Source organism: Marmota flaviventris, chromosome 8 (genome assembly GCF_047511675.1).
Source record: "Marmota flaviventris isolate mMarFla1 chromosome 8, mMarFla1.hap1, whole genome shotgun sequence".
NCBI classification, from domain to species: domain Eukaryota; kingdom Metazoa; phylum Chordata; class Mammalia; order Rodentia; family Sciuridae; genus Marmota; species Marmota flaviventris.
The window spans coordinates 17225669-17249862 of record NC_092505.1 but is presented as its reverse complement, the minus strand read 5'-3'; the positions used below and the strand labels follow the sequence as shown (position 1 = coordinate 17249862).

At 39.1% G+C, this 24194-nt stretch overlaps 1 long non-coding RNA gene across 1 annotated transcript in view; it reads left to right on the top strand.

The window, feature by feature from the left end:
- The first annotated feature begins 4469 nt into the window (after positions 1-4469).
- The window catches only part of LOC139706767 (uncharacterized), a 49240-nt gene continuing 29515 nt past the window's right edge, over positions 4470-24194 (top strand). The window contains exons 1-2 of the long non-coding RNA XR_011708415.1: positions 4470-4663; positions 9582-9653. This is a non-coding gene — a long non-coding RNA (uncharacterized lncRNA). The remainder of the gene's footprint in view (positions 4664-9581; positions 9654-24194) is intronic.

Below are 24194 nucleotides of genomic sequence, written 5' to 3'. Positions count from 1 at the left end.
TAAATGTGACAATCACGTCAGAAAATTACAGGCAGCATAAAGTTCTTGCCCTAAACTTCTGCATTCTGATGTGATGTATTTTCATTAATTTTTTTGATACAGTACCAGGGCAAGTTGAAAATATTTCTACTTGTACTTGGGATAAATCATTACTGTGGGAATATTATGTCACATTTGCAGCGGCATCTTCTTGATCTTGGAAGAATGTGGAAATTAAAATCAATAGCTGGGGGACTTCTGGTTTTAGCTCTGACACGTAAAGGGTTTGCAAGTTGTCCCTCCTGTCCCTGCAACAAGGAAAACTTCTACAAACTGAAATATCAATGACTTTTCTTGGAAACATCAAGTAGTTGAGGTTACAAGGTAAATTACCACCCCAAATACGGAGAAACAAGTGAATCCAGAGTCACAGCTAAAATCTGCTCAACTCACACAGCAGTTAGAGCGGGAAACGGTAGGAACACTTATCCGATAGTTTCAATGAACTGCTGAAGGCTGCCTGTGGTCTAGCTTGAGTGAAAAACTTCTGGGGCCCAATTTAAGGGGACTCCCACACTTTCATAGGTTTTTCCCCAAGAATCTTATCAGGTTCTTATGATGAAAAGTGAACAAAACCCCCATGGGTTCTGGTAGAAGGAGAGAAAGAGCAACCATGGTGAAGCATGCTGTGAAGCAAACCTGGAACATTTGTTACTGGAGCCCTTGAGCAGAGGTCCCCACAGACCAAGCCCAGCCACCAGTCCAATAAGCCAATCAAAGAGGTGAGCAGGGGTGAAGGGCAAGAATGGAGCTTTTAGTCAATGTGTGCACTCTGGGAAGAACAGACAGAAGGGTACAGTGACCAAAGATCTGTCTTCAAGGGACTGACAAAAACTGTCAGGTTGTAGAAAGGGGAAGAAAGGCAAAGTTTGGGGGCTTTGCATAGCTGGCAGAGTAAGTCATGCTGGTTAGGCCATGGTCTGCTTGGTTACTACGCCAGGACTGGTTCTGTGGAGCTCTGGGAAGGGCATCATTGCTTGAGGGGATGATTTGGTTCTTGTCCTGCTCCTGCTTAAGGGGAAAATCTCATGGGGTGACCGGTTCTGCCAGACTCACCATTGGTTAGGGGTAGTTTCAGTCCCTTATCATAAAGATGCTCATCAAGCAGCCCAGTTGTTCCTGAGATCCAGAGTAACTGCAGAAAGAAATGGCTTAAAAGGAAAAAAATAAAAGTTACGAAGCAACTGGAGTCATCAGAGAGGGATGAAATGATGTTTGTTAGGTCAGTGACTAGGCCCTCTCTCACATTCTCCTTAACAAAGGAAGTGGAAGGTCTTTATCAGAGCCTTATCTCAACTGGGAAAAGGCATTTCTTCCACACCAGCTCCTTCTGGACTTTTTACTTCAGAAGGGGGTTAAAAAGAACACTGGTGGAGGTGACAGCCCAGGGACAGGGTCACTAAAATCCTGATTTAATCAGAAGGTTATACACAGCTTCTCTTCCCAACACCGATAACCTCAAATACAGTAACAGTGGATTGCAGATTTTGATTTCCAACTTTTTCTTTTGATTCTTTCCCAGAGAACATAGAGCAGACTTCTGAGTGTTACTAAGTCCTAGGCCAGAATGGGGCTTGACTTCAATGGTTCCCAATAGATCAGGTCCAGCTATACCCCAAAAAAGCCAAATGGAAAGAATGATGGTGAAGTAGGAAAGGAATTTATTCAGTATAACCATACTGGGAAGGACCAAAGGGACCAAGAATCCCTAGTTCCTTCAGGAACTAACAAGAGCTTTGCAGTTATATAGGAAGAACAAAAGCAGGGGGATGGGAATAAGTATGCCTAGCTATGTTGCCAAGTAGATCATTATCTCAGGGCCGCCATCGGAGTCTTATCAGTGGTGAGAAACACTACTGAGCTGTGTGTGGTGATGCACACCTGAAATCCAAACTACTTGAGAGGCTGAGGACAAATTGCAAGGTTGAGATCAGTTTAGGCACTTTAGGAAGAACATGTCTCAAAATACAATTTAAAAAGGACTGAGATAAAAAAAAAAATAACAATAATTCAAATAAAATAAAAAGAGCTGGAATACAGCTCAGTGGCAGAGTGCTTGTCTAGCATGCATGAGGCACTGGGTTCAATCCCCAGCACCACCAAAAAATAAAATAAAAACAAAGTTTCTCCTGCCTGGGGGTAGTTTTGATTCTTGTCCCCTGGAATCCAGGGTGACTGAAAAGGACAATGACAAGACACAAGGGCAAGATATTTTCAGTTCCAGGTCAATGACTGAAGATATCTAGGCACTGTTTAGGTGATCTGGAATGGAAATCTAAAAGCTGATCCTTGACAATCTGTCGATTATGATGTCCCTGTAAATCTTGAAAATACCTCAGTTAGTCTTATCTTGATGTCTTGAAGGGCAGGATCGACAGGCTTAAATGAAGATGTCTTAAGTGATTAAGGAGTCTACCTGCAGAGCTGAGCAGGATCTAACCTAAAAAAAGTTTAAGGTAGCAAGACAGAGAGATGCAAAACAAAGGCAAGATTTTATTCTGCTTTTCGTTACCTTTTGGACATCTGCAGACACAAGTGAAGAGCCAGTGCTCTCAGTCCCCATTACAAGAGAAACCCAAAGTTTACAGGACACTGGAGGAGTTTGAAGTTTTTTGTACATACAGTTACAGCAAACATTAGACACATTAGACACCACTCAATTTCTGGTTACATCAGCTTAGAAACTCACCCTAAAGCCCTACTATCTCAATTTCTATTATCTAGCACATTGTGGCCAGCTTTCAACAACAACAACAACAAAAAAGTTTCCAGACAAGCTAAAAGGAAAAAAAGTGTCAGATCCAAATTTAGATAAACAAATTTTGGAATTATTACTCAGGTAATTTAAAATGACTTTTGAATACGTGAAGGGCTGTAATGGAAAAAGTAAACAATATTCAGCAACAGCTGTATAATGTAACAGAGAGTTGGAAACTCTAAGAAAGGATGAAAAATAAATGCTAGGAATAAAATTAGTGTAATAACTCGGTGTCATGGCTCACATGTGTAATCCCAGCTGAACAAGAAGCTGAGACAGGAAGATCATAAATTCAAGGCCAGCCACAGCAACTTAGCAAGACCCTGTCTTAAAATTAAAAAAAAAAAAAAATTAAGACTGGGAATATATCTCAGTAATAGAGCATTCCTGTGTTCAATCCCCCAGATTGAAGAATAAAAAACAAACAAACCAAAAAACTCACTGTAACAATAATGCAGAGGAGCTTATCAAGAACCGAAAATGGCCAAGGAAAGAATCAGGGAGCTTGACGATCTGTCCATATAAACTTTTCAAACTGAAAATCAAGAAGGAAAAAAATTGAATTTAATAAAGAAGAACATCTAACAACTGCAGAACAACTTTGAAAGTTATAAGTACACATAACTAGAATACCAGAAGAAAAAAAGAAAAATTTTCTAAAATTCATGACAGACACAAAACCACAGACCTGGGAAGTTCAGAGAACACCACCTGTATAAATTCCCCCCCAAAATCTCTATAGGACATGTCGTATTCACACCACAGAAAACCAAAAACAAAGAGGAAATTTTGAAAGAATCCTGACTTCAAACAAAAGAGCTTCACCTATTAGAGGAACAAGAAGCAGAATTATAGTGGACTTTGAGTGAAATATTTAATTTATCAAGAGAAAAAAAATTCACCAACCTAGAATTGTTTTTGATCACAAAATTATTCCTCAAAAATGACTGAGAAATAAAGACTTTTTTCAATGGCAAAAGTCAGAAGTTATAATAATGTAGTTTAAAGATCTTAACTTGCTAGATGTTATGTATGTGTGTGTGGGGGGGGTGGATTTTTTGTGGTGCTAGGGTTGGAATTAGGAACAAGCTAAGCAGGTATTGTACCACTGAACTATGCCCCCAGCCCCTTAACTGGCTATATTTTTCATTCTAGACTCAATCAATACTTCATTCTATTAAATAGAATAAATGTTCCAAAGAATCAAGCAAGAAGGTTGGTTTTATAGATAGGGAAGGCCTGAAAAAAGCCGAGACCAAGAACAAGAAGTATATTATGGTCGTTTCAAAGTACTTTCCTTGTAAGGCAGGAGCAGGGAGACAGAAGAGAAAAATAATTGATTGGGTAGCATCAAGTGACCTTTGGTTATTTTTTTGTGTGCCAGGATTAAGGCAGAGGCAACTTTATCATCATGCCAATTGATACTTGTGTTTCGGGGGACATTTATCGGTTATCTCTCTAATCCTAATTGCTTGGACGGTTAGATAACAAGTTAGCTTGGGTTTGGTGCTATGGAACTTCAGCATGGGTGACTCCATTTTCATTTTTGATTTATTATCCTGGTGCTGGAGACCAAACTCAGGGCTTCCTGTGTGCTAGGCAAATGCTGTATCACTTAGCTAAATCCCCAGCCCGCCTTGAGTTTTAGTCTAGTTGGCTGGGTCTCCTGGTGCAGGAGCTTAGTCCAAAGTAATGGTCTCCTACATTTTTTTTTAACATTAGACAAACAAAACCTAAGAGGATTTATAGCCAGCAGATCTTCCCTGGAAGAAATGTTTTAAAAAGTTCTTTAGGGAAAAGGAAAATTAAGTCAGAAACTCAGATCGACATAAAGAAGGAAGATTATCAGAGAAGGAATAAATGAAGGTAAAATTAATTTTTTTATTTTTCACATTCTTGAGCTAAAAGAAATAATTTTGTTTAAGTAATAACAGTAACAATGTATTGAGCGATTACTGAAATAAATATAATGAATGACAAATATATCACAAGGGAAGAGAGGGAGGAATTAGGGATACTCTATAATAAGATACCTGCGTTACATGTAAGGTGGTATAGTGTTCACTGACAGTAGACTTAGATTAGTTAAAATGTATACTGTACTTTAGAGCAAACACTTAAAAATTAGAAATATCCTTTATATGCTAAGGAAGGAGGTGAAATGGGTAACATGATCAATGATCATATTCAGCTGCTGCTCAATTTGGCTCAAAATGTTCGCAGCAGTTTTCTCTATAAACAACTCATAATTCAAAACCAAAGTGTACAAATATTACTCAAAGGCCTGGACTGTACCAATAATGTCCTACTCCTCGCTGAAAAGAAAACACTGTTGAATACCTAAGCATGCTGAGGCGGTCTTGTCTACAAACATCCCCACGAAAACTCCTGTCGTCCCTGTGTGTGCATGCCACCCTTCCCATGGAGAAGAGCAGTTTATTTCCATTTCCTTTGAACTTGAGCTGCCCTTGGATGTGCTTTGACCAACGGAATGTGGTCCAAGGGATGCGGGGTGCCAGGTCCAGACTTAGGTCTCCAGAGAAGCAGCGGCTTGCATATTTGCACAGTTGGAACCCAGCCACCAGAGGAGGCTGGTCTAGAATGTTGGGGATAAGCGGGGACATTGTATAACAATAAAGTGGAAATTCTCCAAGCAGACAAAACTGTCATTTATGCACCTAACAGCTGAATGGTAAAATACATGTGGTAAAAACTGATAGAACTATAAGGACAAACAAATCCATTAATATACATGGAGACTTTATCAGAAAGTCAGTCAAGATTTAGGTGATCTGAATATCTGTCAGCTGTATCTAATTGATAATTCTTCTTCCATGGAACACACACCAACCTTATAAGGGTGTAATACATACCAAACATCGATCTTGGGGCACACCTGGAAATTTTTTTTTGAAATAAAAATCATGCTTTAAAATCATAACAAAATTAAACTAGAAATATATAACAGAAATAGACCTGGAAATCCAAAATGTTTAGAAATTAACATATTCCTAAATAACTCATGGGTTGGAGATGAAGTCTTGAGATAAAAATATTTTGAACTAAATAAATACAATTATCAAAGTGTGTGGGTTACAGGGAAAGCTCTTCTTGGAGGGAAATAAATGCAACATGAGAAGCAAAGAGATATCTAAATATCTAGTTCTTCAATCTAAACTTCCACCTTAGGAAACTAGAGAAAGAATAATTTAAGGCTGAAGCATACAGGTAGAATATCATAAATACTAGAGCAGAAATCATTTTAATGGGAAATAGGAAATCAAGAGAGGAAATGGATGAAATAAAAAGCTGAACTTCAGTTAATAATAGTGTATCACCACTTGTTTAATAATTGTGGCAGATGACTGGGCCCAGTGGTTTGAATCTGTATTCCCAGCTACTCAAAAGGGTGAGGCAGGAGGATGGCTGAGTCCAGGAGCCAGCCTGGGCAACACAGCAAGGTCCCATCTCTTGAAAAATTTTAGTGACCAATGGACCATACTTATGTAAGATGCTAATAGTAGGAGAAACTGGGTATGAGGCATGTGGAAGTCTCTGTACTCTTTGTATCATTGCTATTTTCCTGTGGATCCAAAACTGTCATAAAATAATGTGTTTTTTTTTTTTTTTAAAAAACTAAATATCTGGTTTGGCAGGTGGACTCACTACTAAGCAAGTTGGCTGAACCTGCTCTCATAGAAAGCTTTGGAATAACACTGACTACCCACATATTGAGATCAGACATGGCTAAGACTCAAGCAAGGCATATTTGATTCCTTGAGTATGAAATTGTCTAGGATCTTTAAGCAGATGCCTCCTATCCACTTCCAAATGGGGCAGGATATAAATAAGTTTATTGCTTTTACAGATCATGAGTAAAAGGGATACAAAAGCAAGAACATAGAGAAAAGACAGAGAGCTACCACTGGAAATAGCATCAAAAAAGTGAAAGTTCAGCATGGACCGAGACTTGCAAAACTGCTTAGCTGAATGAAATCTAGGCTTTTCTTTCTTTCTTTCTTTCTTTCTTTCTTTCTTTCTTTCTTTCTTTCTTTCTTTCTTCTTTCTTTTTTGGAAGAAAGGTAAAAAGCATGTGGACTGCATACGGTCGGTTTTAGAAAATATAGGATCACTTATATCACTTAGTTTTGGCTTTTCAGAGGAATGAGAATACTGCCAAATAATGGGCTTTAACAAATAGAAAACTGATTTTGTTCCTATATACCTGGAAGCAGATTGACCAGGGCTTGGTTTCCCTGTCTGTGACATCACAATACTTGACACGAGGCTGCTGTGATGATGACTGTAAATGTCACTATTGCTCAGACACTGTGTGGGAATGTGTTGGGCCTGAAAAAGCTAAGCTGCTTTTCTTAGGAAGGTAACAAGCCCAGGTCTATCTGGATGTCTAGTTTACATTGCATTCAACTCGCTTTGAAACATTGTTCTCCTATCCATACATCCTCCTACATATTTTTTTCCTAATAGCATACATCTTGTAGTTCCTGGGTTTGTCATTGGTCAAAGGATATTGACACCTCCAGGTCCGGAATCTTCTACATTATACAGGTGAGAAAAATGCAGGTGCAGAGAAGTTTGCAAAATCCCCATGAGAGGGTCCAATCCAAATGCACCTGGCTGCAAAGCCAGAGCTCTCTCCTTTACAACATACTTCCTTCCCGAGGTGTTGTTTTGTTTTGGTTCTCAGCATAAAAGGGCTTATGGATTTCACAGTTCTTCTTTATGCCAAGCAAGCAGCTCTATAACATTCTTTGCATGACTTGCATTCTGTAGCTAGAAACAGGGACATTAAAAAGAAATCTATAAAGGGTGTCCTACGGGAACGGCACTTAGGATGTTCATTTACAGAACTCTCAGTCGATGTTTGTGCTATGGATTCATGTGTGTGAATGTCTGTATTTAGACTCATATATATGCACATGGCACCCCTCTTTGAAAAAAATGCTAAAGTTCTTTCTAGTTGGCACTATACAGTCTTAAACCCAGCTATAGGAAAGTGAGAATTTATGATAACTCCAACATTTTGAAAATTGGGACCCACAGCCATGCATTGATTTTTTCACCATTCCAGGGCTGCTGTTCCTTGAATAGTAATTTTCTAATCTAGCTGGAATAAATTCACATACCATCACTATTGCTGATAATGCTAATAACCTAGAAATCAATATGAACTTTAGCCTGAAAATCTCTCCAATGTAGGGCTTTGAGACATACACAAGACAAATGTGTATGGTGTTAATGTCTCAAAATTTAGAATCTCAACATCTTATTAAATTTAATGTAAGAAGTGCACACTTGGAGAGGAGGCTCCACTTCAGCATGTATTTTTTTTTTTTTTTTGAAGAAAACACCAGAACCAGAAGCTGTGGTGTACACATGTAATTACAGTGACTTGGGAGGCTGAGGCAGGAGGATTATAAGTTCAAGGCTAGCCTCAGCAACTTAGTAAGACCCTGTCTCAAAATAAAAAATGAAAAGGGCTATGAATGTGGTTCAGTGGTTAAGTGCCCCTGGGTTCAATCCCCAGTACCAGAAGAAGGAGAAGGAGAAGGAGAAGGAGAAGGAGAAGGAGAAGAAGGAGAAGAAGAAGAAGAAGAAAAAAAAAAACTTCAGAGACATCATACCTAGAAAGGTTTAAAAACAGCATGAAGCTGAAACCAAACATAGGGGTTTTTTTTTTAGGAAAAAAAAATTGTTCCCAGTGGTATACTTTTTTTCTCCCCATAACCAATTGCTGTAGAAAACATGAAATTCCCATCCAATCTCTCAGCAACCCACAAGGATTAAGACTTCCCATCTGCAGGAATAGAACTAGGAAAGGTAAGATCAGGTTTGAACTTCTGATAATTCTGTTTTTCTGCTGCTCTCTGTACCTGCCATTACTGGTTTGGCAAAATAGTTGTCCTTTGAAATTTTAGCTTTTCCCAATTGTTTCTATTCATGAGGAAGTGGAAACACTATAGGTTTGGACATAAACTTGGACTCTTTCCCGGTTTTCACAAAGGAAAAAACAAAGTCAAAAGACAATACAATAGCTGGTGGGTTGTTTGGGTCTTTCAATACACCTATTAAACTGAACCCAGGATCGTCACAAACTCTGATCAGAGGACACAGTTACTCTGATATGGACAGTAGGCCCCAGGAAACTCCCCTAACTATTCCTACCTGCCCCCTTGCCCCACCCTAAATTAGGCAAACACCAAAACCTGGTGTCCCATGACCTGGGCCTGCTAAACCCTCTAAACCCCAGACCCTTGTTGTAGCCTGTTGCCATTTTCACCTCAGAAACACACCTCTCTTTGCTTCCTAAAGCACTGCTGGTCCTTGAGGTCTGCTTCCGTTTTCTTCTTCTTTCTGTATTCTCTTCCATGAACTTTCACTTGGTGTCCAACCTGGGAGCAGGAGTTCAGGCTCTTTACCCCTCCCCATCCTAATGAACCTCTACCACATTTTCATATTTCCCTCCCATTTCTCTCTCTCTCTCTGCCTTCAAAGGTCCCTTCTGTGGCTCTCTGAGGCCAGGGAAGACTTTAGCAGTGACTAGCATGGCTGAATTCCCCGACTGACTGATTTTTTTCCCCCTCTCTCTCCCTTTCCACCTTACACTCAGAAAAGGAGGCACTTCATGAGCCCTGGGCTAGAGTTTTGCTTCTTTACTGCCAGGTGGATGGAGCAAGGACCTATATTAGGTCCTTTATTGATATTAGAGGCATCCTCCTTCTAACCTATCTGCTCCAATTCCTTTCTTCTTTTCTGTATTCAGACTCTGGATCAGCGGCTGCTCTCAGCCATTTGGTTCCCTCATGCAACACCAGCCTTCTCATTCTTTGGAAAGGTAAGATCCCTTCTGGTCTCTGGAAGAGGCACCCTTCCTGAGTCCCTCACCTTTGGCTCATCTGGACCTCAGGGGTCCTCCACCAATGGGATTAGAGGAAGGGCCGCCCTGTTATTCTCTGGTGGAACTCTGACCCGTGACAGGAGATATGAAGGGATGCCTCCATCTTGACTACCCTGGTCAAACCCCTCCATCATGGGGGCTCCCATGGGACTCCTCCTTAGGTGTTCTTATTGCTCATCCGGACCACACGGTCCTCCACTGATCTGGCCACAGTTTAAATTAGGCAACCTAAGTCAATGGCCAGATTAGGATAACATCACTCCAACTCATTATACCCCTTTCAGAGGCTGGAATGAAGGATATGGACAACGGGCCCCAGAGAACTTCCCTCACTGTTCCCCTACCTGCCCTCCTGCCCTTCCCTAAAGGAGTCCACCATGAAAACTCCTCCCACCACCCGGGCCTGCCAAACCCTCTAAAACCCAGATGCTTGTTGCAGCTCCTTGCCATTTTCCCCCTCAAAATGTGCCCCTCTATTACTGAGTAATAAGTAAGTTGAGATCTGGTCCATTGAGTTCTGCCTCCATTTTCTTTTGGTGCTTTCAATTATGCCCTCCATGTATCCACACTCCTCAAAAACCACTATAAAATACAACTATTAAAACCACATTCTTTTTTAAGTCCTTGATCCTGAATTAATAGCACCTCATTTAAGAGGGCACAGGCTTCACTGGGGAACTCCATCTAACCCAACGTATGATGGTAGTAGGTAAAATTAAAAAAATGGAAACGTAAAGATACAGTGATTCTTTTTTTTTTCTAAAGAGTGAGAGAGAGAGAGTGAATTTTAATATTTATTTTTTAGTATTTGGCGAACACAACATCTTTGTTTGTATGTGGTGCTGAGGATCGAACCCGGGCCGCACGCATGCCAGGCGAGCACACTACCACTTGAGCCACATCCCCAGCCCAACAGTGATTCTTAAAGATCAGAAAAAGGTCCATGTAGAGTTGAATATAGTTGAACAGAGAGAGGTGGTAAGACAGCTGGGAGTTGGGCCCTGGTGCAACAAATTGTGCCACAAAGCCAGAGTTAGCTTACTGTTGAAGCAAAGGCTGATGTGACCCCTCTGCCCTTGAAATATTATTCAGAATTTCTGCTGCTGACTGCTGCTTAATCCTGAGTTTCTGTGATACTTCAGACCCAAGGAGGAGGACCCAGACTCATACACAGGAATTGCTTGCCACTAGCCCCCTAGTAGCTCGCGATTGAATTGCACCGTCTTCCGTAACCTGCCAGAGACAACTGTGGACCGACCAGGGGTCCCTGGGAGTTTGCTGCAATGGCCAAACTACCCAACAGGTAGGGTGAATACTCTGCAGGGATCAAAACAAAGATGAAACAACCCCCAAAGCGCCTGCAAATCAAATATCTAGAAAACATAAAGCCAAGAAAGAAAATTGACAAAATACCCTGAGCCAATTGTACTTCAAAAACTTAATAGGACAATCTGAAAGCCTTTAAAATAAGTATTTTAAAATACTTAAAAAGGCTGGGTATGGTGGTGCACACCTGTAATCCCAGTGAGTCAGGGCGGGAGGGCTGAGGCAAAAGTATCAGGTCCAAAGCCAGCCTCAGCCAGCCTTAGCAACTCAGTGAGGCCCTAAGCAACTTAATGACGTGCTCTCTCAAAATGAAAAATAAAAAGGGCTGGGGGGTTGGCTCAGTGGTAAAGCATCCCCTGGGTTAAATCCTCAGCGCCCCCTCCCCCACAAAATAAAATACTTAAAAATAAAATTAAAGAGAAGCATTTAAGACTAGTGGCATAAATGAACTGAGAATGGGTGAATATGAAAAATAACTAATTGAAATACTTAAACAACATAGTCAGGACTGTACCCAAAGACACAGGGTAAGCTATGTTGGATATAATAGAAAGAAAAAATTTGTTCATGAAAATATTCACCCAGGAATAGTGGTTAGATTAAAATGCTTCCTATATGCAGAAAAATAAAATGGAGGGAATGGTGGATTTTATATTTAAAGAGAGAATAACAAACTCTTCCCCAGAATTGAATTTAAATATAAGTTTGTACATTAAAGACTAGTCCAATTACCAAGGAAGATGAATAAATATAAACCAAAACAAACCCAATTTACTAATATAAATTATAGTAAAACACATTCTTCTTAATAGTTACCAGGAAGAAAGAAAGATTATCACAAATAAATTATCAGCAAAGATGATGTTCCAAAGACATAATTTATCAGCCTAGAGTTTGGTACTTAGAGAATGGGGGATATACTAAGACAGGCAACTTGTCTCACATATCCTTTCAATTAAAAACTACAATGGCAACAGCAAGCTATTATGCATACACTTCTGCAGAAAGAAAATTGAACCCAGGCAAAGATGCTGGAAACACACACACACACACACATACACAGTAAATATAGAAATCAATAAAAATGCTTTGGAGAGAGTATATATTGACTACAGAAATAACACTATACTTGTAGGCAACAAGAAAATGAAAGAAGAAAAGAAAATAGAAGGGCATGAAAGAAGAAATAAAGATACAGATAAAATTGGGTAGTGGCTGGGGATAAGCTCAGTTGGCAGAGTGCTTGCCTTGCATGCACAAGGCCCTGGGTTCAATCCCCATATCACAAAACAAACAAACAAACAAAAAAAAAAAAAAAAAAACCAAAGGGTAGTGAGAAGAGAAAAAAAGAGCAAAGAAGAAAGAAAGAAAGAAAAAGAAAATTCTAGTTATTTAACTAATCACATGAAAAGTAAACAGACTAAACTCACCTTTTAGAAAACTCTGAAATGATCAGTGTGTTAGGTTTCTGTTGTTATGACAAAAGACCTGAGAAAATAAATTTAAATGAGGAAAGATTTATCTTTGCTTATGGTTTCAGAGGCTTCAGCCCATAGTCATTCTGTTCCACTGCATTTGGATTTGTGGTGAGTAGGGACATCAGGGAGCATGTGGCAGAGCTTGACCTCATGTGGCCAGGAAGATGCGGGTGGGGGGAGAAAGAAAGGAAGGAGATGGGGACAAGATATAGTCTTCTGGGGCATGCCATCAGTGACCCATCACCTCCAGTTAGGCCTCACCTCCTACAGTTTCCACCCCCTCCAAAAGTTCATTCAACTGTGAATTCACCAGAGAATTAATCCATGATGAGACCAAAGCCCTCATGATTCAGTCACTTCCTAAAAGCTTCACCTCCAAACATTGCTGCATTGAGGACCAAAGCCTTCAAAGACACAAGAGCCTTTGGGGATTTTCCAGATCTAAGCTATAATGATAAGAATGGATAGTGAAATAAACTGTAGATATATTTTTATTTACAAGAGACATATGTTAGAAATTTCAAAATAAAGGGATGTATAGATATGTAAGATGAACATTGAGGGAAACTGGGGGAGAGTACGTTTTTTGCTTGGTTTCTGTGAATTATTTCAAAGTAGAAAGTTATTATTTTTTTTTTTAAATTTTTTTATTGTTGGTTGTTCAAAACATTACGTAGTTCTTGATATATCATATTTCACACTTTGATTCAGTGGGTTATGAACTCCCATTTTTACCCCGTATACAAATTGCAGAATCACATCAGTTACACATCCATTGATTTACATGTTGCCATACTAGTGTCTGTTGTATTCTGCTGCCTTTCCTATCCTCTACTATCCCCCTCCCCTCCCCTCCCCTCCCCTCTTCTCTCTCTACCCCCTCTACTGTCATTCATTTGTCCCCCTTGTATTATTTTCCCCTTTCCCCTCACTTCCTCTTGTATGAAATTTTGTATAACCCTGAGGGTCTCCTTCCATTTCCATGCAATTTCCCTTCTCTCTCCCTTTCCCTCCCACCTCTCATCCCAGTTTAATGTTAATCTTCTTCTCATGTTCTTCGTCCCTACTCTGTTCTTAGTTACTCTCCTTATATCAAAGAAGACATTTGGCATTTGTTTTTTAGGGATTGGCTAGCTTCACTTAGCATAATCTGCTCTAATGCCATCCATTTCCCTGCAAATTCTATGATTTTGTCATTTTTTAATGCAGAGTAATACTCCATTGTGTATAAATGCCACATTTTTTTTATCCATTCGTCTATTGAAGGGCATCTAGGTTGGTTCCACAGTCTTGCTATTGTGAATTGTGCTGCTATGAACATCGATGTAGCAGTGTCCCTGTAGCATGCTCTTTTTAGGTCTTTAGGGAATAGACCTAGAAGGGGAATAGCTGGGTCAAATGGTGGTTCCATTCCCAGCTTTCCAAGAAATCTCCATACTGCTTTCCAAATTGGCTGCACCAATCTGCAGTCCCACCAGCAATGTACAAGTGTACCCTTTTCCCCACATCCTCGCCAGCACTTGTTGTTGTTTGACTTCATAATGGCTGCCAATCTTACTGGAGTGAGATGGTATCTTAGGGTGGTTTTGGTTTGCATTTCTCTGACTGCTAGAGATGGTGAGCATTTTTTTCATGTACTTGTTGATTGATTGTATGTCCTCCTCTGAGAAGTGTCTGTTCCGGTCCTTGGCCCATTGGTTGATTGGGTTATTTGTTATCTTATTGTTTAATTTTTTGAGTTCTTTGTATACTCTAGATATTAGGGCTCTATCTGAAGTGTGAGGAGTAAAGATTTGTTCCCAGGATGTAGGCTCCCTATTTACCTCTCTTATTGTTTCTTTTGCTGAGAAAAAACTTTTTAGTTTGAGTAAGTCCCATTTGTTGATTCTAGTTATTAACTTTTGTGCTGTGGGTGTCCTATTGAGGAATTTGGAGCCCGACCCCACAGTATGTAGATCGTAGCCAACTTTTTCTTCTGTTAGACGCTGTGTCTCTGATTTGATATCAAGCTCTTTGATCCATTTTGAATTAACTTTTGTGCATGGCGAGAGAAAGGGATTCAGTTTCATTTTGTTGCATATGGATTTCCAGTTTTCCCAGAACCATTTGTTGAAGATGCTATCCTTCCTCCATTGCATGCTTTTAGCCCCTTTATCAAATATAAGATAGTTGTAGTTTTGTGGATTGGTTTCTGTGTCCTCTATTCTGTACCATTGGTCCACCCGCCTGTTTTGGTACCAGTACCATGCTGTTTTTGTTACTATTGCTCTGTAGTATAGTTTGAAGTCTGGTATCGCTATACCGCCTGATTCACACTTCCTGCTTAGCATTGTTTTTGCTATTCTGGGTCTTTTATTTTTCCATATGAATTTCATGATTGCTTTCTCTATTTCTACAAGAAATGCCATTGGGATTTTGATTGGGATTGCATTAAACCTATAGAGAACTTTTGGTAATATCGCCATTTTGATGATGTTAGTTCTGCCTATCCATGAACAGGGTATATTTTTCCATCTTCTAAGATCTTCTTCTATTTCTCTCTTTAGGGTTCTGTAGTTTTCATTGTATAAGTCTTTCACCTCTTTTGTTAGGTTGATTCCCAAGTATTTTATTTTTTTTGAGGATATTGTGAATGGAGTGGTTGTCCTCATTTCCATTTAAGAGGATTTGTCACTGATATACAGGAATGCCTTTGATTTATGCGTGTTGATTTTATAGCCTGCCACTTTGCTGAATTCATTTATTAGCTCTAATAGTTTCTTTGTAGACCCTTTTGGGTCTTCTAGGTATAGAATCATGTCTTCCGCAAATAGTGATAATTTAAGTTCTTCTTTTCCTATTTTTGTGCCTTTAATTTCTTTCGTCTGTCTAATTGCTCTGGCCAGTGTTTCGAGAACTATGTTGAACAGAAGTGGTGAGAGAGGGCATCCCTGTCTTGTTCCAGATTTTAGAGGGAATGCCTTCAGTTTTTCTCCATTCAGAATGACGCTAGCCTTAGGCTTAGCATAGATTACTTTTACAATATTGAGGTATGTTCCTGTTATCCCTAGTTTTTCTAGAGTTTTGAACATAAAGGGATGCTGTACTTTGTCGAATGCTTTTTCCGCATCTATCGAGATGATCATATGGTTCTTATTTTTAAGTCTATTGATGTGGTGAATAACATTTATTGATTTCCGTATATTGAACCAGCCTTGCATCCCAGGGATGAATCCTACTTGATCATGGTGCACAATTTTTTTGATATGTTTTTGTATCCGATTCGCCAGAATTTTATTGAGGATTTTTGCATCTAGGTTCATTAGAGATATTGGTCTGTAGTTTTCTTTCTTTGAAGTGTCTTTGTCTGGTTTAGGAATCAGGGTGATGTTGGCCTCCTAGAATGAATTTGGAAGTTCTCCCTCTTTTTCTATTTCCTGAAGTAGCTTGAAAAGTATTGGTATTAGTTCCTCTTTAAAGGTTTTGTAAAACTCTGCTGTATACCCATCCGGTCCTGGGCTTTTCTTAGTTGGTAGTCTTTTGATGGTTTCTTCTATTTCCTCAATTGATATTGGTCTGTTTAGGTTGTCTATATCCTCCTGACTCAATCTGGGCAGACCATATGACTTAAGAAATTTATCGATGCCTTCACTATCTTCTAATTTATTGGAGTATAAGGATTCAAAATAATTTCTAATTATCTTCTGTATTTCTGAAGTGTCTGTTGTGATATTGCCTTTTTCATCCCGTATGCTTAGTAATTTGAGTTCTCTCTCTTCTTCTCTTCGTTAGCATGGCTAAGGGTTTGTCGATTTTATTTATTTTTTCAAAGAACCAACTTTTAGTTTTGTCAATTTTTTCAATTGTTTCTTTTGTTTCGATTTCATTAATTTCAGCTCTGATTTTAATTATTTCTTGCCTTCTACTTCTTTTGCTGTTGTTTTGCTCTTCTTTTTCTAGGATTTTGAGATGAAGTATGAGATCATTTATTTGTTGTTTTTTTCTTTTTTTAAGGAATGAACTCCAAGCAATGAATTTTCCTCTTAGAACTGCTTTCAATGTGTCCCATAGATTCCGATATGTTGTGTCTGTGTTTTCATTTATCTCTAAGAATTTTTTAATTTTCTCCTTGATGTCTTCTATAACCCATTGATCATTCAGTAACCTATTGTTCATTCTCCAAGTGATGCATGATTTTTCCTTCCTTCTTTTATCATTGATTTTCAGTTTCATTCCATTATGATCAGATAAGATGCATGGTATTATCTCTACTCCTTTGTCTTGTCTAAGAGTTTCCCTGTGACATAATATATGATCTATTTTTGACAAGGATCCATGTGCTGCTGAGAAAAAAGTGTAACTGCTTGATGTTGGGTAGTATACTCTATATATGTCAATTAAGTCTAGGTTATTAATTGTGTTATTGAGTTCTATAGTTTCCTTATTCAACTTTTGTTTGGAAGATCTGTCCAGTGGTGAGAGAGGTGTGTTGATGTCTCCCATGATTATTGTATGGTGGTCTATTAGATTCTTGAACTTGAGAAGAGTTTGTTTGATGAACATAGCTGCACCATTGTTTGGGGCATATATATTTATGATTGTTATGTCTTGTTGGTGTATGGTTCCCTTGAGCAGTATGTAGTGTCCCTCTTTATCCCTTTTGATTAACTTTGGCTTGAAATCTATTTTATTTGATATGAGTATGGACACTCCTGCTTGTTTCCGAAGTCCATATGAGTGATATGATTTTTCCCAACCTTTCACCTTCAGCCTATGTATGTCTTTTCCTATCAAATGTGTCTCCTGTAGGCAGCATATTGTTGGGTCTTGTTTTGTGATCCATTCTACTAGCCTGTGTCTCTTAATTGGTGAGTTTAAACCATTAACATTTAGGGTTATTATTGAGATATGGGTTGTTCTTCCAGCCATATTTGTTTATTTATGTTACTAAACATGGTTTGTTTTCCTCTTTGATTATTTTTCCCCCCTTTAGTGTCCTATCTCCCACTGTTGGTTTTCATTGTTATTTTCCATTTCCTCTTCCTGTAATGTTTTGCCGAGGATGTTTTGAAGAGATGGTTTTCTAGATGCAAATTCTTTTAACTTTTGTTTATCGTGGAAGGTTTTAATTTCATCTTCCATCCTGAAGCTTAATTTCGCTGGATACACAATTCTTGGTTGGAACCCATTTTCTTTCAGTGTTTGAAATATGTTATTCCAGGATCTTCTAGCTTTCAGAGTCTGTGTTGAAAGATCAGCTGTTATCCTGGCTGGCTTACCCCTAAATGTAATCTGCTTCCTTTCTCTTGTAGCTTTTAAAATTCTCTCCTTATTCTGTATGTTGGGCATCTTCATTATAATGTGTTTAGGTGTGGATCTCTTATGATTTTGCACATTTGGCGTCCTGTAGGCTTCTAGGATTTGGGATTCTGTCTCATTCTTCAAGTCTGGGAAGTTTTCTCGGATTATTTCATTGAATAGATTGCTCATTCCTTTGGTTTGAACCTCTATCCCTTCCTGTATCCCAATGACTCTTAAGTTTGGTCTCTTTATGTTATCCCATATTTCTTGGATGTTCTGCTCATGGTTTCTTAACAGTCTTGCTGAGCTGTCTATGTTCTTTTCAAGTTGAAATACTTTGTCTTCATTGTCTGATGTTCTATCTTCTACGTGTTCTACTCTGCTGGTAGTATTCTCAATTGAGTTTTTAAGTTGGTTTATTGCTTCCTGCATTTCTAGGATTTCTGTTTGTTTGTTTTTTATAACCTCTATCTCCCTGTCTAGTTGATCTTTTGCTTCTTGGATTTGTTTATGTAATTCATTGTTGAAGTGATCTTTCATTGTCTGATTTTGCTGTCTGATGTCTTCCTTGAGACTCCAGATCATCTGAAGCATGTATATCCTGAATTCTTTATCTGACATTTCCATCTGCTGCAGATATTTCCTCTTCTAACGTTGAGTTGACCTGCATTGCTTGTGGTCCTTTCTTTCCTTGTCTCTTCATACTGTTCGCGTTTATTTCTGCTTGGTGAAACTGCTGTGCTATTGAATTTTCCCCCTATATATTTATATTGCTCTTGTATAGTTGCAAAGTCTCCCTCGCAGGCGCGGGCGGCGGCTCTGCCCCTCCTCCAATTGGGGCAATGTGCCTACCACGCCGCCAGGCCGCTGGGCCTGTTCTTCCGGTCGGTAGCAGGTCCACCTACCTTGCAGGCGCGGGGGGAGGGGGCGGCTCTGCCCCTCAGCAGGCTGCTGCGCCTGTTCTGCCGGTGGGTCGCAGGCCCGCCTACCTTGCAGGCGTGGTTGAAGTGGCTCTGCCCCTCAGCAGGCCGCTGGGCCTGTTCTGCCAGTGGTCACAGTTCCTAGAAAGTTATTTTTAAAAAAGGGGAGTTAGAGTAAAAACACACTATTCAAATATCTATGAAAATATTGGTGATATTGGAATGGCAATACTGATACTATATAAAATAAAATAATCATCACAATAGTTAATAAGGGAGAAAGATCAGTCTATAATAATTGAAGGGACAATCCACTGAGAAAACATAATATTTATGGACCTGCATCTACCTCTAACAAATCCCAGAATTGTTACGACTTAGAGGAGGAAAAGTGTATTTGGGTCTCAGAGTTTCAGTTCATGGTCAGCCAATTCCATTGTTCTGGATGTGAGTTGAGGCAGAACATCATGGTAGAATGGCATGGCAAAGGAAAGCTACGCAGCTTATGGCACCAGAAAGGAGAGAGTGAGGAACAAGGAAGGGGAGAGGGAGAGAGAGAAATTTAGAAAGCCATGGGCTAAATATAATCTCCAAGGGCATGCCCTCATGACATGCCTGCCCACCTATAATCATCACCCAGTAATCCATTCAAATTATCAATCCATCAACTGGATTAATGCACCGAAGATGTTACAGGTCCCATAATCATCTCACCTCTGAGCATTGCTGCATTGCCTTACACATGAGCTTTGGGGGAGACACCTCATATACCAACCATAACAACAACACAGCAGTAATATTTCTATATTTCTATTAGAACCTAATAAATTAGAACAAAAAATTAGTAAGGATCAGAAGATTTACAAAATAAACTAGTTTTATCTAACACATATCTAGTAACTGGCCTCTAACAAATAGACATGTACATGGTTATGGTATATTCACAAAATTTATTCAGGACATTTCAAAGATTAATTATGTATTGTATCACTAAGTAATTTTCAGCAAATGTCAAAGTCAGAATATGGTAGAGATAATGTGCTCTGATGATTAAATCAAATGAGAAATTAACAACAAAATTAGTTTTTAAAATATATACATAGCTGCAAACCTACAAACTTACTCCAAAATAATTCCCATTCAAGAGTTTGGTAAGATTATCAAAAATGAATGATAATTAGGGTATGGTATGTCAAAACTTGTTGGATTTGAATATTGTATGGTTTAGATGTGGTGTCCCCCTGTGTAAGACAAGGCAAGGAGAAATTATTGGGTTATAGCCTTAATCTAATTAGTGAATTGATCTCTGGTGGGATTAACTGAGTAGTAACTGGAGACAGGTGGGATGAGGCTGGAAGAAGTGGTTCTCTGGGGTGGAGCTATGGGATATATGTTTTGCATCTGGAAAATGGAGATTTTCTCTCTCTGCTTCCTGATCACCATGATGTGAAGTACTTCCCTCCACCATACTCTCTTGCCATGATGTTCAGCCTCACCTTGAGCCCTGAGAAATAGAGCCGGCCTTCTATGGACTAAAACTTCTAAAACTGTGAACCCTTAAATAAGGTTTTTGCTCCTCTACAATTGTCCTGGTCACAGCATCAAAAAAGCTGGTTAAAACAAATATCTACCTTTAGAAATAAATGTATAAACTTAAATGTTTTTGTTTATTCAAAAACCAGAAAAATAGGAATGAAGTGAATTAAGTGATCTCAAGAGCTAAATAAATAAGTAAACTTAAGGTAGTATGGTAACAGAAGTAAAGAGAAATAGAAATAAGTGATACAGAAAACAATAAATATTAGAGAGGGTAAACAAACTGGAGAAAATCAAATAAAAGGAAGAGAACCAAAAAAATCTAAAGAATTTAGAAATCATGTATTTTGAGCAATTTTGTAACACTACATTGAAAAAGTATGTAGCTTTTGTAATTACCTAAAAAATGTATTAACATAGTTGATTCAAGACAAATAGAAAAACTAAAAAAGCGGATAAGTATTTTAAATTCGCAGATATTAACAAAGCCTCTCCTGGTAGTTATTACATGGTGTTAAATGGTAGAGGTTGTTCATTCAAAAATAGTTAATTATTCTTTGATGTATTCCAGGGAATCTGGTTTGTTATAGACCATAATGAAACAATGATTTCTTGACAAGTAATCTTTATCTGCAGTATTGATTATCTCCTTAGGGGAAGATTCTTGGCTGTGGAATTCGTAGGTCAAAGGTTTAGCGTTCTCACTCCTAACTGTGTTCCCTGGTTGAGAACACGTCATCTCAGCTCCCAGCTCCCAGTGCTGCCAAGGGTGGTCACTTCAGGAACAGACTGGCTGTCAGGACTGATCCCACCATGCCACGTGAGCAAAAACCATGTTCCTGCCACGAGAACATACTTCTTCAGTGAGCATTATACCTAGCAAGATCAAATACTTTATTGTCTGAACCTAGGCATCTACTAAATTGCATGTCAGTATGATAGATAAACTGGGATGAGCGCAGGAGAACAAGGGATGTATTTTCACCCTGACCTCTCCTGTTCTGAACATCTCCCATGTAAGTCTACCTTGATTCTCTATGCCCATCGCCAACCATTCATATTCATATATTTTCACTGTGGACTTCAGTTCTGCAGTCCACAGGTCCTCATCCATTCACTCTCTGCTAAATGTTTCTCTCTTTTCTCTCTGCGATGGTCAAACCTAGGGCCTCACTAATATAAGGCAAGGGCTCCACCACTAAGCTGCATCCCCAAACCCTTGCTAAATGTTTCAGTCATTTCCTGAATTCACCTGGAATCTGGCTGTCCCTTATGAACATTCTTCTCCCTTCAACACATAATTTTATGTGTCAACTTGGCTGGGTCAAGGGATGCTCAGAAACATTTTTGGAAGGGAGTAGCATTTAAATCATCCAATCTGTGGAGGGCCAGGATAGGACAAAAAGGTGGAGGAAGAAAGGTGAGACTGCATTCTTTTCTCGAGCTCAGACATCCATCTTCTCCTGTCATCAGACACTGAAGCTTCCAGTTCTCAGGCTTTTGGACACCAGGATTTCACCAGAGGTCTTCCTGGTTCTTAGACCTTCAACTGAGAGTTACAGCATAGGCTTCTCTCAAACCTGCAGATTCAGGATTACATCACCGCTTTCTTGGTCTTCAGCTTGCTGATAAAAAATAGTGGCACTTCCTGGTATCCAGGACAGCATCTAATTCCTCTGATAAATCCATTCATATGTGTCTATTTGTCCGATCGATTCCTTTTTCTCTGGGGAACACTAATACAAACCCTTTCAACTAGAGCTGTTTTTCTCTCTTATACTCCATGTATATCAGGGTGAGAATATGAGGGTCGGTTGGAGGAGTTTCACCTATGAGCTTATTCTACCCAACAGGAAAACCTCCCCTCTCTTTATTGCTCTCACCTGGTGTCATCCCAATCCCTCCTCATCATGCCCTGAGGATCAACTCCAGGCTAACAGCATTGCTGTGCACATCAACTTCGCTCATAATAACCAACAACTTCAACAATCAACATGACTGATCAGATAGTTTTGTTGATATTATTTAATAATTGTGTGTTGTTTCAGATGTGATATTGTAGAATGCTTTGTTTTCTTTTTTAATATTTATTTTTTAGTTTTAGGGGGACACAATATTTTTATTTTATTTTTATGTGGTGCTGAGGATGGAACTCAGTGCCTCAAGCATGATAGGAGAGCACTCTACCACTGAGCCCAACGCAGCCCTGTAGAATCCTTTGTTTTAAAGATGCATTCCAATACATTTATACATAAAAAGATGCAGTGTCTGGGTTTGTTTCAGATGGTAAAAAAAAATAATAAAACTTAGCCATGAGTTTAAAATGATTAAGATTAGTGATGTATATGGAGATTTTTACATATTTACTTGTTCTTTTTAGATATACATGACAGTAGAGTATATTTTGACATATGATACATTCATGAATTATAACTTATTCTAATTAGGATCCCATTCTTGTGGTTGTACATGATGTGGAGTTTCACTTGTGGTATATTATATTCATACATGAACGTAGGAAAGTTATGTCTGATTCATTCTACTGTCTTTCTTATTCCCATCCTCTAAACTTTCCCTTCATTCCCCTTTGTCTAATCTCCTGAACTTCTATTCTTCCCTCCTTCACCCTTGTTGTGTGTTATCAAAGAGAACTTTCTGCCTTTGGTTTGGGGGGACTGGCTTCTTTCATTTAGCATGATATTCCCCAGTTCCATCTGTTTACTGGCAAATGCCATAATTTCATTCGTCTTTATTGGCTGGGCAATATTCCATAGTATATATGTACCACATTTTCTTTATTCATTCATTGGTTGAAGTGCACTAGGTTGATTCCATAGCTTGGCTATTATGAATACCCAAATGTCATGATTCTATATTTGGAAGATCCAAACAAATTGAGCTGCTATAAACATTGAAGTGGCTACATCACTGTTTAATGCTAATTTTAAGTCTTTTGGGTATAAACTGAGGAGTGGGCTAATTGAGTCAAATGTAGTTCCATTCCTAGTTTTCTAAGGAATTTTCATACTGCTTTCCAGGGTGGGTACACCAATTTTCAGTCTCACCAGCAATGTATAAATGAATCTTTCCCCCCACATCCTCACCAACATTTATTGTTATTTCTATTCTTGATAATGGCCATTATGACTGAGGTAAGATGGAATCTCAGTGTAGTTTTAATTTGCATTTCTCTAATTGCTAGAGATGTTGAATATTTTTTCATATATTTGCTGACCATTTATATTTCTTCTTCTCTGAAGTGCCTGTTCAGTTCCATTGCCCATTTATTGGTTGGGTTATTTGTTTGTTATTGTTGTTGTTTTTGGTGTTGAGTTTTTGAGTTCTTTGTATATCCTGGAGATTAATGCTCTAGCTGAGGTGTGTGTGGTAAAGATTTTTTCCATTCTCTAGGCTGTCTCTTCATATTCTTGTTTTCTTTACTGTGAAGAAGCTTTTGATGAATTTTAGTGGTTGATAGTAAATTTTACTTCTAGCACTTCAGGAGTCTTTTTAAGGAAGTTGCCGCAGTCTGGCTGGGCACAATCAGGAGCCACTTGTCAAAAGAAACTAACTTTATTTTTAGAACCACACATACCAAACAAAACAGCCTCTCAGGAAAAACCCTCAGAGCCTCAACTGCCACCACCGGCTTTCCACAAGCCTCTCTCTCCCCCACAAGCTTCTCTCCACCTCCCACAATCCTCCTGCTCTTGAGGCCGATTGGCTGGGTCACGTGGGCGGAGCCAAAAAAGTCCCCCAATGAGCAGCTCCGTGGTCTGAAAGGGCAGGGAAACAGCCCAATGAGCATCACCGCAGAGGAGCCAATCAGCTAGATGTTGCTGGGGCTGCTGTGAGCCAATCATCAGCCGGCAGCTGGAAGTTTGCTGGCAGCTGGAAGTTTGCTGGGGCCCCTTCGGCTGTGGCTCTCAACATCTCCC